The sequence below is a fragment of the Lathamus discolor genome, chromosome 2 (genome assembly GCF_037157495.1).
Source record: "Lathamus discolor isolate bLatDis1 chromosome 2, bLatDis1.hap1, whole genome shotgun sequence".
In the NCBI taxonomy this organism is placed as follows: domain Eukaryota; kingdom Metazoa; phylum Chordata; class Aves; order Psittaciformes; family Psittacidae; genus Lathamus; species Lathamus discolor.
In genome coordinates this window covers 125,087,316-125,100,190 of record NC_088885.1, presented here as the reverse complement: position 1 = coordinate 125,100,190, position 12,875 = coordinate 125,087,316, and the positions used below count along the sequence as shown (strand labels likewise).

Sequence of the window (12,875 nt, the reverse complement as noted above, 5' to 3'; positions counted from 1 at the left end):
CATCCAACCTGGCCTTGAACACCGCCAGGGATGGAGCACTCACAGCCTCCCTGGGCAACCCATTCCAGTGCCTCCCCACCCTAAGAGGAAAGAATTTCCTCCTTATATCCAATCTAAACTTCCCCTGTTTAAGTTTGAACCCGTTACCCCTTGTCCTGTCACTACAGTCCCTGACGAAGAGTCCCTCCCCAGCATCCCTATAGGCCCCCTTCAGGTACTGGAAGGCTGCTATGAGGTCTCCATGCAGCCTTCTCTTCTCCAGGCTGATGTTGAGGACACCAGAACTGCACACAATACTCCAGGTGAGGTCTCACAAGAGCAGAGTAGAGGGGCAGGATCACCTCCTTCGACCTGCTGGTCACGCTCCTTTTGATGCAGCCCAGGATACGGTTGGCTTTCTGGGCTGCGAGCACACGCTGCTGGCCCATGTTCATTTTCTCATCGACCAGCACCCCCAAGTCCTTCTTTGCAGGGCTGCTCTGAATCTCTTCTTTGCCCAATCTGTAGCTGTGCCTGGGATTGCTCCGACCCAGGTGTAGGACCTTGCACTTGTGGTTGAACTTCATAAGGTTAGCATCAGCCCACCTCACAAGCGTGTCAAGGTCCCTCTGGATGGCATCCCTTCCCTCCAGCGTATCAACCAGACCGCACAGCTTGGTGTCATCGGCAAACTTGCTGAGGGCACACTCAATCCCACTGTCCATGTCACCGACAAAGATGTTGAACAAGACCGGTCCCAACACCGATCCCTGAGGGACACCACTCGTTACTGGTCTCCACCCGGACATCGAGCCATTGACCACAACACTTTGTGTGCGGCCATCCAGGCAGTTCTTTATCCACCGAGTGGTCCATCCATCAAATTGATATCTCTCCAATTTAGAGAGAAGGATGTCGTGTGGGCTTAAATACATTGTGTTCCATTGGTTCTTCTGCAAATATTTCACTGCATTGATGATGGACAGATGATTTCCAGGGGGCAATTCACATCTTTAGCAGTCTGAATAGTCTTGAGGTCCCCATCTCTCATTATAAGAGATGGAGGGCTGAGTGCCCTAGCATGATGTGAAATGGGCCTGTAACACCGGTGCTGTGAGCGAATGCTAGAAGACAGCTGTTTGAGAACTGCTTTGCCAGGCCGTTCTGTTTACAAAGTACTTCCTCTCAGCAATTCAGAATTTGGGTTTGTGGCTGGTCTATTCATGAGCTTGTTTTGGCAGGAAGGGGCAGCATTTTATTAGATACCTACAAACACCATCTCCTATCTATCTTCAGACTGTTATGACATAACAAAATTACTCTGTCAATTGACAGCACTCTGATAGAAGTTGCAGGAGTGTCGCAGTAGTGCTCAAGAAAAACCCGTGAAGTTGGAGTCATTTTCAATTGTATTTGAAATTGCAACTACCTGGATAGATAGGCACAATTAAGCTAAACATTATTACCTTAATCAGAAGCAGACACACTGCTTTTTTGCTTAGGGAAATGTTACAATAGCATCCTCTAAGGTCAAGAAACTAAGGTTAGCAAACTAAGAGACACAGAAGTTTCTGAAGCATTGCAAGTCACCCCACCCAAACTATTAATATAAGAAAAAAGTAAATCCCAGGATTTTGCCTCCATATTTATGCAACACATATCTCCAGTATTCCCTTAAGTCAGAAGTGATTTTGTAGAGAACTGGCACAGCATTAATATAGCAGAGAAAAAATATTTCTCAAGCAGCTTATGAAAATGGCCAAATATAATTGCCTTAATGGCTGGTGCAGCTGCCTTACAGGAACTGCCTTCAGAGAATAAATAATTTCATTGCCACTAAAATATTTATTTCCCTCCCCAAGCCTTCAGTTTGATTTTGGTTTTTAAATAGTATTCTGCATTTGGTGTGCTTTGGTTTTCTTCAGCACTGTAGGTTCCATTTTTCAGAGGTAGGGTAGCAGGTCAGTTTTGTGTGAGATACTCAGGACTTGTTTGTGATGAGGAAAAAGAAGAAAAGAATTAGTTCCAGAAAATCCAGATCAAAGCAGAGTCGGATTGCATATATGCATATCAAGACTAAGTTCAAAGAGTCAGACCCATCAAATTATGCATAGCTATCTTGTTTATATGTGTGACTGTGTTACACACTTCTTTCCCATCCGTCGCTCACTGTTAAGTGAGACTGAAAACTTGCAAACTACTATAAACATGTTTAAATTTAGCATCCTGAGTCTTTTTTATCAAGACACATGGCTAAGTGTGTGTAAGAACTGTGATATATGTATTACAGCATCACTGGGGCTTAAGACTGTACTAAGTGCCTGCAAAGGGCCTCTCACAAGAAAATACCAAATACCACTTGAAGAAATGCACTGCCCTAAGAAGCAGCTGAAGTCACGTCATGAGCAGAGCTCTCTTGGATCACCTTTCATTCTTTGGGGTTCCCCAACAGAAAGCCCTCCTCTCTAATCCTTCCCACCACTTACTCTACATTACTTACCAGTTTTGTTTGTTTGTTTAAGTTTTCACTTTTGATGCTAAAAACCAAAACAGGCTAGATCCAGCTGAATGAACAATAAAATGTGTGGCAGCCCACCTTAACAAGTAATTGGCCAGCATGAATGTCATTCCTACTCATCACAATATTGCAGGGGTAGTCTGCCCCTGAAAAACCTTGTGCCAGGCTGGAACCTAAATTTATAGCTATAAAAAGGCGTGGATAAATGTAGCATTTTGATGGGTTAAACAAATGCAAATGCATTGGGAGTCTTGCACAGTCTTTCTGAAGGGAAACCCATGTCCAGCAAAATGAGTCTGGTTGGCTTCCACCCCCCAACTCCTCAATATAGCTGATGTCAGGCTTTCCATGGGGGCATCTGAATCGCTCTTACTGGTACATAAAATCACTTTACTTTTAAAAGAAAACAAAAAATGAGAAATAAACCCCAACAACGACAACAATAAAAATGCTTTCCACCTTCCTTAAAAATAACCCAGCAAAATCCAGTGTGTTCAAAATAGAGGTCATCAAAGCAAGGGCACTTCTACATGGCTATTGTCCTGATTTTCACAGCCTATAAAGTAAGTAAGGAAGAAGGAGATATTCATGATGATCACACTAAACATGGGTTTTGCTTGTTGTTTTGTTGATATATACAGATACCTCCTAATGTTCAGATCCTGCAAGAAATCAGGTGTACTATTAGTTGTACAGCTGCCTAAGGTGACATGCATATTTACACGCAGGACCTAGAACTGGTTCCACTGAAATATCAACATATAATTTCTGTCTTTTATCTTATTTATGCCTTTGACAAAATATTGATAGAAGTGCTGCAAGCAGTAATCTGAATAGCTGCTTGCCTATGAGCAGTGAGTGTGGCTGGGAGGGCTGCCTGCAAGTACCAGAGTGGCAAGCACTGGCTTTCCAAAGTGGCCACTTCTTCTCTTTGGGCAGATTATCACATAATTCCTGTAATATGAGAAACGAATGGGATAAGGTAAAACAGAATTTAAAATCCATATTTCTGACCAAAAAGGCTCAGACAGTAAGTTAAAGAGCGTGAAACTACCCTAATTGTATGTATAAGCAAAAAGACTATATGCATCCATAAAGCTGTGTGAAGCAGCTGCGTGTTTTCTTGTTTGTGTGTTAAAAACATCCCACTGTGAAGGGTTTCTGAACCTTGTCTATAAATTCATCACCGTGGAAAAGCTGTCCTTAAGAGAGGACATGCTATGAGTTATGGGGCTTCTCTTTGTAGTACTAAATCTAGTTCCAAAATGTTGGTTTGAACTCTCACACTAAAAGAAGTCTGAACTTATCTGAAAACTATAAAAATGTGGACATTAAAAACCTGTTACAGCTAACGAAATAACACTTCATGCTGCAGTCACATGCATACCTAATTTGCCATCACAGGTAATTGGACCGATCTCAGTGAGGAATGATGGTTCAGTAAATACCCTGTAATTTGAAGTATAGGTGGTACAAAATTAGAGCTGCACTTTTAAGCGTATAATTCTTAAAAACTCTAGATTTCTGTGATCTGACTGATTAGGAACCAAATTTTTTCATGAAAATTACTTCCCTCTCCCCCTGCCTCACATACTTGGTTTCCATGTTCACTGAAAATGTCATTAAACTTTTCTCTTTTTTTTTGTATTTGTTTCAATAAATATTTTTGAAAGTTGGTTTAAAGAAAACCATTGTATAATTACATGTCCAAAATTCCAACATTTCCAAATTTTCCAAAACATTTTATTGCACAAAACCTGACAATGCTAAATGAAAAGCCCTTTTGGTGGAATTTGTGTATACTGGTCCCCCAACAATGTAGGTTGCTTCCAGTGCATACTCCCATTGGTGTCTTGCACCTTGCATCCTTTCGCAACTTTGAAGTCTATGGATCCTGTCCTCATACAGAACTATAGAGAGCCATGTCCTGTTTGTTCTTTATTTGTATGATGACATTAAAGGTGTTCTTTCCAGGAATTAAAATCAAAATTACTCTGTGGAAGCAAACTAGGTAGTATGTCATGACTGAATAGTTTAGGGAAACTTAACATGCTACCAACATCTCGATGCAACAGTATTTCATGTCATAACTTCTTTTTATTCCATAAGTATTTTCATCTTTCTTGCTGTAACTTGCATAAATGAATAAATGCATAGGAACCACTAATGATCAGCCCTAAATTAAAACTAAGCTCACCATCTTGACATTTACTTTTTAAAATATGTATGAGGCAATTCCTCTGATCTCATTTTTATACACTTACAAACTCACACACTCACAAGTTATTTGTGTTTCTGTGCCAAGTACAGTAATGAGTACAGACTTCCTCCTGCTAATGCTGAAATCCTTTATACATTCATGAAAGCCTGAGGATCAAGGTCTTAAATTGAGCTCAAGAGATTGCCTATCAGGAATAACCAAATACTTCTAGACTTTGTCCTATTCAGCAGCAGAAATTGGTTCATGCTTTTATCCCTCATTCTATATGCTTTACAGAAATACAAAGATTTTTTTTCTTTATCTCCATTTTCTTTCTCAAGTTATTTATTCAAGGAAGGTCCTAGGCATTGTATGAAATGGAAAAAAGGATGCAAAGGAGTAGCACCAAATAATAAATCAGCCTTATTACATTTTTTAAAGACGTAAATTGTAGCTTAACACCGCTTACCTTCTAAGTGCATATTTGTCTTGATTTCTTTAGGTCTTGAGATTTATTAGAAAAGCTAAAGCCATGTCCATATGGTGTGTTAGTGTTTTGGCTTTAATAAAAGTAAAGTGGTCAAGGAATGGTGGGGTTTAAATTTTTGAGAAGGAATGTAGTTTTCAGGTGACCAGGCAGAAATGAAGATTTTGATTTTCCCACCATGAGTGAGTGCATCATGAGCAATGGCATTTACTGTCTTTCTGAGGCATTTCAGGACCTGCTGTGCAACTGATGCCTTCGTCCAGTTTCATTCAGTACAGTCTTTGATAAATTGTGGGGAAAATATAACCATTAAAACAAATAAATTGCTCTTCTACCTTGTGTGTGTGTCTGTAATGGAAAAGGGGGTTTGAGGAATGCTGGCCCATTTCTCAGCATGGTACATGTCTGAGTGTATCTGTTTCTCTCTACTAAGATCAAAGGCAAGCAGAGGAAACTGAGAGCCATGTAACAAGTCAAACTTGTGGGCCATTGGAGGTTTGATATCTTTCTAGGCTTAGAGATGATCTCTTACAGTGCTTGTGACACCACTGAAGTTTATGGTGTAAATGAACAATGCTTCAAGACTTAAAAAGGTTCCGGAATTTTGTTCTTTAGCTTCTGTAAAGCATGTATTTACTGCTTTCCGTCCGTGGTCCCTCCACTGCTCCATTACCATAGCCATCTGGAAGCTTAAAGTCATGAATTTATTTATTGTCTCAATACCCCCACAAGTTTAAAAGACGCTGTCATCCCCATTTATAGGGGGAGGGAGATTAGCCATGTTTACACAGTCAGCTAAACACAGCTTTAAGTCTAAGCTTGTCCATCAGTCTTTACAGGCAATTGTGCTCTCAGCTGCAGTCAGGCTGATTGCCATGCTTTTGCAAGTACCCATGCTTCAAGCACATCCACCAGGACAGAGCCCAGACTCTTGCTCAGGCCATTGGAACAGATGGGGCAGAGAGGGACCAAACAAACCCATCTATCAGCAAATATCTGTAACCACACAGTGTGTGGTTTTTACAGCTGAAAGGCAGCCAGGGGTGTGGATATTAAGCATATGGAGCTCAGTATAAGAAACCTTCAGGCAAGCCAGCACCTAACCTCACTTGTAGATTACCTGTGGTGGTTTGCTCAAGGTCATAAAGGAAATTGCTGTGCGAGAAGGCTAATGTAGACCTCTAATACTGGACTATTTACCCCTTCAGCCTTCTGCTCTTAATACCTAAATTCTGTAACAGCCCTTGTTCAGACTTGGTGTTCTTTCTTTGACTTCACTGAGGTCAAGACCAAATCCGCGGTGCAGCGTCCCAAGATATTTAATTTGTAAATAGCTGCTGTAGTTGTCTGAAAATGTGCATGGGGCTTAGAATGAACTGAAGTAGTTTTGAGGTTCAGAAACGTGTTATCAGCTTCTGTGTGGACTTTTAGCATATAGGAGGTCAGGGGCTGTGGCTGTGGACCAGACACTGGTCTGGGGTTATGGTAACTGATTAGGATGTGGATACAGTATGGGACATGACATGAGAACTTTCTGGGTATGACAATGTGAGAATCTGACAAAAATTCAGATAGCACTGTAAAGGACAGCTGGATCTTGCAGTAGGTAAAGGATAGGTTACGTGAGAAATGGTTGAATTTCACAGGTAAGTGAAGGAGGTTACTGTGGACATTTTGCAGGCAAACATACCTAGATAACCCTATCCATAGTACCATATAAGGCTGAGATTCCTTAGAAATACCATATTTGGGTATAGATGTAGCAAAGATGAAACCAATTGGGAAAAAGTATTTCGGGCTAAGCTGTTTATGGGGGAGGAGATGGACAGAGAAAGCGAGGTCCAAGCATGGTGAAAGGGAGGGTCAAGAACAGGAAAGGGGATAAAGATATATGCAACTGATGTAATCAGGTCTGTCTGGGGCACTGTCTTGGTTACCACGATCTAATCAGGACAGTAAACCAAGCTTGTGTAGCTGCACCTCACAAGTCCAGCATGCCTCTGCAGTCAGGATGAAAAGGGAGGATGGGAAGAAGCTTTCCTGTTTGAGCAGGGGAGCACTCAGACACATACATATTGTGGTACCATCAGGACCATGCCAGGCCTAACAGCATCACCATCTACTCATCACTTCCTTACAAAGTGCAGAGCAACACGCTGGAGAGATACATGAGCTTTGGGAATAAGTAAGCACATGGGGTTATAGCAGAAGTTCCTTTCAGTAATTTTTTACTGGAATTATGATGATCCTTTCTCTAAAAGTAGCTGTGCTTGATACGATATGTCACTGGAAGGATTATATCTAAGCTAAACAATCATTAGCTCTTCCATGCAAGCATGTTGCCATAAAACGTTTCTTAGGAAGTGAATTCAAGTGAGTATACATGCTGTTTCATTTAAGCAGACTACTGCAGTCTTGCCCTTGGGACAAAATGGGCATCTCCCAATGTTTTGCATACCTCAGTCCTGCGCAGTTCATGGATTCATTAAATCATAGACAATGAGGTTGGAAATGACCTCTGAGATCATCGAGTCCAACCTTTACCCCAGCACAGCCAAGATCACCACTAAACCATGTCACTGAAAGCCTCATCTACACTGTTTGTGAACATTTCCAGGGATGGTGATTCCGCCACTTCCCTGCACAGGCTGTCCCAGTGCTTGATCACCCTTTCAATGAAGAAATTTTTCCAGTCTAAACCTCCCCTGGCACAACTTGAGGCTGATACCTCTTGTCCTATCTTATCTCCTTGTTGTTTACTTTCTTACTTTGGCCTGTTTGTTTCTCTTAAGTATATATTTGCCTTGTTACTTCTTATTTTATTTTCTGCCCTTAGTTCTCTTTTAAACCTCTTTATTTCTCTTTTCTATTTAAATACAACTAAATGACACTTGGGGAAGCAAGATGGTATCCATTACCGTACACATTTTATTGTCCAAGACAGATACATGCACTGAAGCAACTGATTCCTATTTTCTGTTTAAGCTAGGTAGCCATATATTGCAATGTTCCCAAGTCATTGGAGGCCAGCTTTGCTTGGAAAGGCATCGCTCCTTAGTCGGAACAAACCCCAGAATTTCTGCAGCCATTCACCTTTCCAGACCATCTTCTCTGGAATTAAGCTGTTCAAAAGAAGAGCGCTAATAATACAGAATTGGTTTAGTCACTAAAGTTTCCTGCTTGTGTAAAGTAGGAAAACTTTTTCACCTGAAAGATGTCTGTGAAACTCAGATGTTCTCATGCCTGGGAATTAGCAGGCAACTTGCACATAAATTCAGTTTTCCGAGAAGTCATCTGTGCTATACTGATAAATATCATGCTATAAAGTATTTTGCCTCCTCGGCATTTCTGATTCTATTACACAAGCAAATCTGTTTCATTCAAAATTATAGATTAGCTAGCCCTTCCTTATACCACAAATAAAATTGGTTTTCCTGCCCTAATAACTAAAAGGCAGAAAAAACAGATAATGCTATCTAGAAAATACAAATGGTGCTCTCTTCCGTTTGGATCAGCATCCGCTGTAATACAGAAAACCATAAAGAAGGGCTCAGGAAGTTTTGTAAAGTTCCCTTTCCAGGTCACTCCACCAGATCTCAGGAAGAAGCCCAACCTTAATTCAGGGAGTAGTTTTTTTAACAGGATTGAGTCCCCACTTGGAACCCTTCATCCCAGTAACAGAGAGAGTTAGAAAAAATAAATGTTTGAATATTTCTTAACATTCTGACTGGCAGAAATGTTTAGCAGAGGAAAAGGAATGAAGCAGTTGATCTTTCATCACAAATGATATCTGATGGCATATTGGGAGCTGATGAGAGGCTTTCATGCTGTAGCCTTTTTCACATGTCTTTCAGTGTGTAACTATTTCCCAAGCTTTAATGAACCGCTAAAGGGCAGCAGCTATGGCAGCTTGTTCTTGAGCTCTATAATCCCTTCTCTACCATTAAGAATGGCTGCTTGTAAACAGGGATTTATTTTCTTTATATTTTTTTCTATAGATACTTGATTTATAACATATCATTCCTCAAACTGTGTTTAAAATACTTGTGAAGCCTTTGTAAACATACTTTTATTGAATTCCATGGGAGAGGAGAGAGCTGATTAAGGTTCATATTAGCCAGGAAAATAAAACAATAAGAAAGATTTTCCTGAAGGAAATGAGGAATTTACATAAATGCAGTCCATTTTGTGTGACTTCAGCAGGAAAGCTGCATGAGAGAGAACTACTAATTCCATCAGTAAAGAAGTTGTATACATGCTGCAGTATGGTTTCATTGAATCCATCTGGTCTGTTCATAGACAAAACTATGAAGTAAATGGGAAAAAGAAAGTAAATGAAAAGAGCCAAAGAAATAAACCAGTAGGTTTTAGACCCCGCTGGTGGCAGGGAAGATCACCCTTCCCAGGCCCACGTAGCATATTTTGTGTTTCAAAAGCAGCCATGTAATGAAGAGGAAAAAAAAAGCCATTGCATGTCAGTGCTAGCCAACAGCGGGTCACCCATTTTGCTCAGACACAAGGCTGTCCCTGGGGACACTAGCAGTTTGGCTTCTACTCTTTGCTCACCACTCTTATCTGCTCAGTTCATTTCATAAAGCTTGTGTATTGCCCTGTGCAAAGGCTTTCAACTGTGTTTACACAAAATTCAAATGATCCCACCAAGTCCTAGCTTTGAATCCGACTAGCCTAGTTGCTAGGGGTAAATTGAATGTTTGTCCCGCTAGATATAAAGTTCTGTATTAATTTCTACAAAATATATCCCATCTTACTGTTTGTTTAGAAAATTTAAAACAGACCTTAAAAAAAAATTTAGAGAGATTATGGTTATAAAAATAACCTTATCTGCATAAATCAGGAGAGGGCTGACATACATCTGCATGTATACATACATTTCCCTATATGTATAAATGATGACTTGCTTCTTTCTCCTCAGCAGCTAGACATGAGGGATAGCAGAGGACTTCACCAGGGAGTGGTTCTGAGTGTTTGAGGTGCAGCTGCCATTTGTCAGCCACATTAGGCCATAATCTGGAAGATTTTGTTGTTGGCTTTTGAATACTGGAACGGCTGTTGGATTTCTACACCAAATTCAATAGGTATTAGAACCATAGAGTTATAGAATGGTTAGGGTTGGAAAGGACCTAAAGATCAAGTTCCAACCCCCCCTGCCATGGGCAGGGACACCTCACACTAAACCACATCACACAAGGCTTCATCCAACCTGGCCTTGAACACCGCCAGGGATGGAGCATTCACAACTTCCTTGGGCAACCCATTCCGGTGCCTCACCACCTTCACTGTAAAGAACTTCTTCCTCGTATCTAACCTAAACTTCCCCTGTTTAAATTTGAACCCGTTACCACTTGTCCTATCACTTTACATAGTGTTTAAGGCAATAGTTTGATTTCTTTAGTTTGAAACGTAAAGCTAAAAAATAACTTTAGGACTATGCTCTTTGACTGGTACATATCAGGAGTAAATCCAGATTTGGTATCTGCCTTTCTGAAGAACATATAATGATTATCCACTGGCTGGCTAGCTATAGAACTGTGTTAGCAGATAGTTTTCAGGAATTTTTTTGTATTCCCGCATTTTCTATTCACAAAAAATAAAAAAATAAATAAACTGCCTTGTCATAATGGCTTAACCATCATTTCACAAAACACTAACAGTGCCTGTACGCTGAACTGCTTCCTATGAGATCTCTAGCAGCAGACCCAGCCACAGCTTGAGGCATTTCCCAACAACGTGTCAAATGATCAATCTGTCACAGCACCAGTATTTTCCTCTTTAAGGCAGGTCTTTCATTATATGGGAAATGACAGAGTTGCTGAGCTAATCCAAGACAGTTTGGAGTGATGTGCTTTAATTCAAGATTGTACCTAAGTGATATCTGTTCCTTCAAAATTCCATTACAGCTGCATAACACATGCTTAACTACTTATTTCATTAAAATCTGGTTTTCATATGTCAATTGTCCCAGTCCTTCCAGAAATGTCCAATGAATCTTTATTAGTTACTTCACCTTCACGTGTCCTGGGCAATCTCTACTTCTTCATACCCATTTCCTTCTAACACCAATTTAATACTCTGAAAGAAATGAGTAATGGCAAAGAATATTTCTGCTGCATGCATGATAAATTAAAAGCATCTATTTTTCTCATAAAGATGCAGCAGTTGCAATACTCCAAGAGGTTTATTCCTTTCTCTCCAAGTTTCTATACAGGAAGTTAAACTTGGCATGGAAGCATAGTAATTTCACCTAACATTTTAGAGCTGCCACATTTTAACAAGAGTGATTTCAGAAATCTACATGCTTAGGCATAGATGTTTGTCAAGTAAGGTCAACAGTGGCCAAGCAGAATGGACTGAGGTCCACACCTCTGGGTACATCAGTGTTATTGCAGCCGTAACCTGGAGTCTAACTGGACTGAAAGTCTATGGAGTTGTTGGGAGACTTAGGAGTTTTAAGGCTTGGGACCTGTCTGCAGGAAAAACTCAAGGGTGAAAACCAAAACTAAAGGGCTCAGACAGAAAGAAGGACCAAAGTCTAACCAAGTGGAGCAGATGCTGACTGGAGAGAAAAGACTAAAGAAGAATGGGAGAAGGGAAAAGGAGTGCCAAAAAGAGGTGGAGTAAGCCATTTCAGAATTCAGTATTTATTGGTAGTACTAAACCCAACAACCAGTGCATTCTTCTGAACTGCTTACTGACAATATTTAATGGTTACCTATATATGTATTAAGGGCTCCTGCAACAAAAGTGAGTCCTACCAGAGCTGTAGCTGCAGTACACCAAAGGCGAGGCCAGGTGCCTGCTTGCTGAGGACAGCAGCAGCTTGGGAGCCTTTCTAAAACAGTAAGGCTGGCACATGCACACTCACCAGTGTTGCTTCTAATTGATCATCTATCTTCTGATCAGACTCAGAAGCTTCATGAAGGTAGGAGAGTTCACAATACATTTAATGGACTAACTTCCCCTAGTGACAAAGGAAATTCTACTACATAAAGTTACCAGGCAATGACGAAACTGGAGATAAATTTTTTTAAGGGGGGTTCTGGCTAGTGGATGGAACTGTAGAAATAAAGAAATGCACAACCTCTGGGATCTCTTGGAAGAGGAGAAGCAGTGATTATCAACAGTACAAATTCAAAACCTCAAAGTGTAGGAAAATGCTGGAATTAGCACTGGCCACAATAATTTATTTAATTCCTCCTGTGTATGGGATATGATGATGATGACCTAGGTGCATGATTACCCCCTGTATGGAAAACCGTCTGTGGTTTCCAGCTTCCCATTGTTAGTGACATGGATGGTGGTCATTGAAAGGACAGCTATTTGTCTTCTTGTGTCATCTTTGCAAAGTTATGTTCATCGAGATCTGCTAAAGGAAGTGCATAAAATGAGCTGTTATTATCTAGATCCTTCTGAGCATGTATGAACAGCTATTTTCTTCACAAAATTTGTGCAGGCTTTAATGGATAAAGCAAAAAGCATGTCCCTGGTACGAAGGTCACCTCTCTTCTGAAGTCAAGTCCCCTCTTTAATGCATGAGAACAGTGGGCTCTTCAAAGCCCATTAAATGTTTAAACATACAAAAGCAATGTACTTTACCTAATCTTGTCCTCAGAAAAAGATTGTTTTGGAAAAGAACAAAATCGTTTTGATCTGAGATAGACATTCAGTATGGA

The 12,875-nt window shown here is 40.5% G+C and overlaps 1 protein-coding gene across 1 annotated transcript in view; it reads left to right on the top strand.

Annotated features, from left to right (window-relative positions):
- CPA6 (carboxypeptidase A6) overlaps positions 1-12,875 on the top strand; it is a 136,293-nt gene that overhangs the window by 76,220 nt on the left and 47,198 nt on the right. The window lies entirely within an intron of this gene.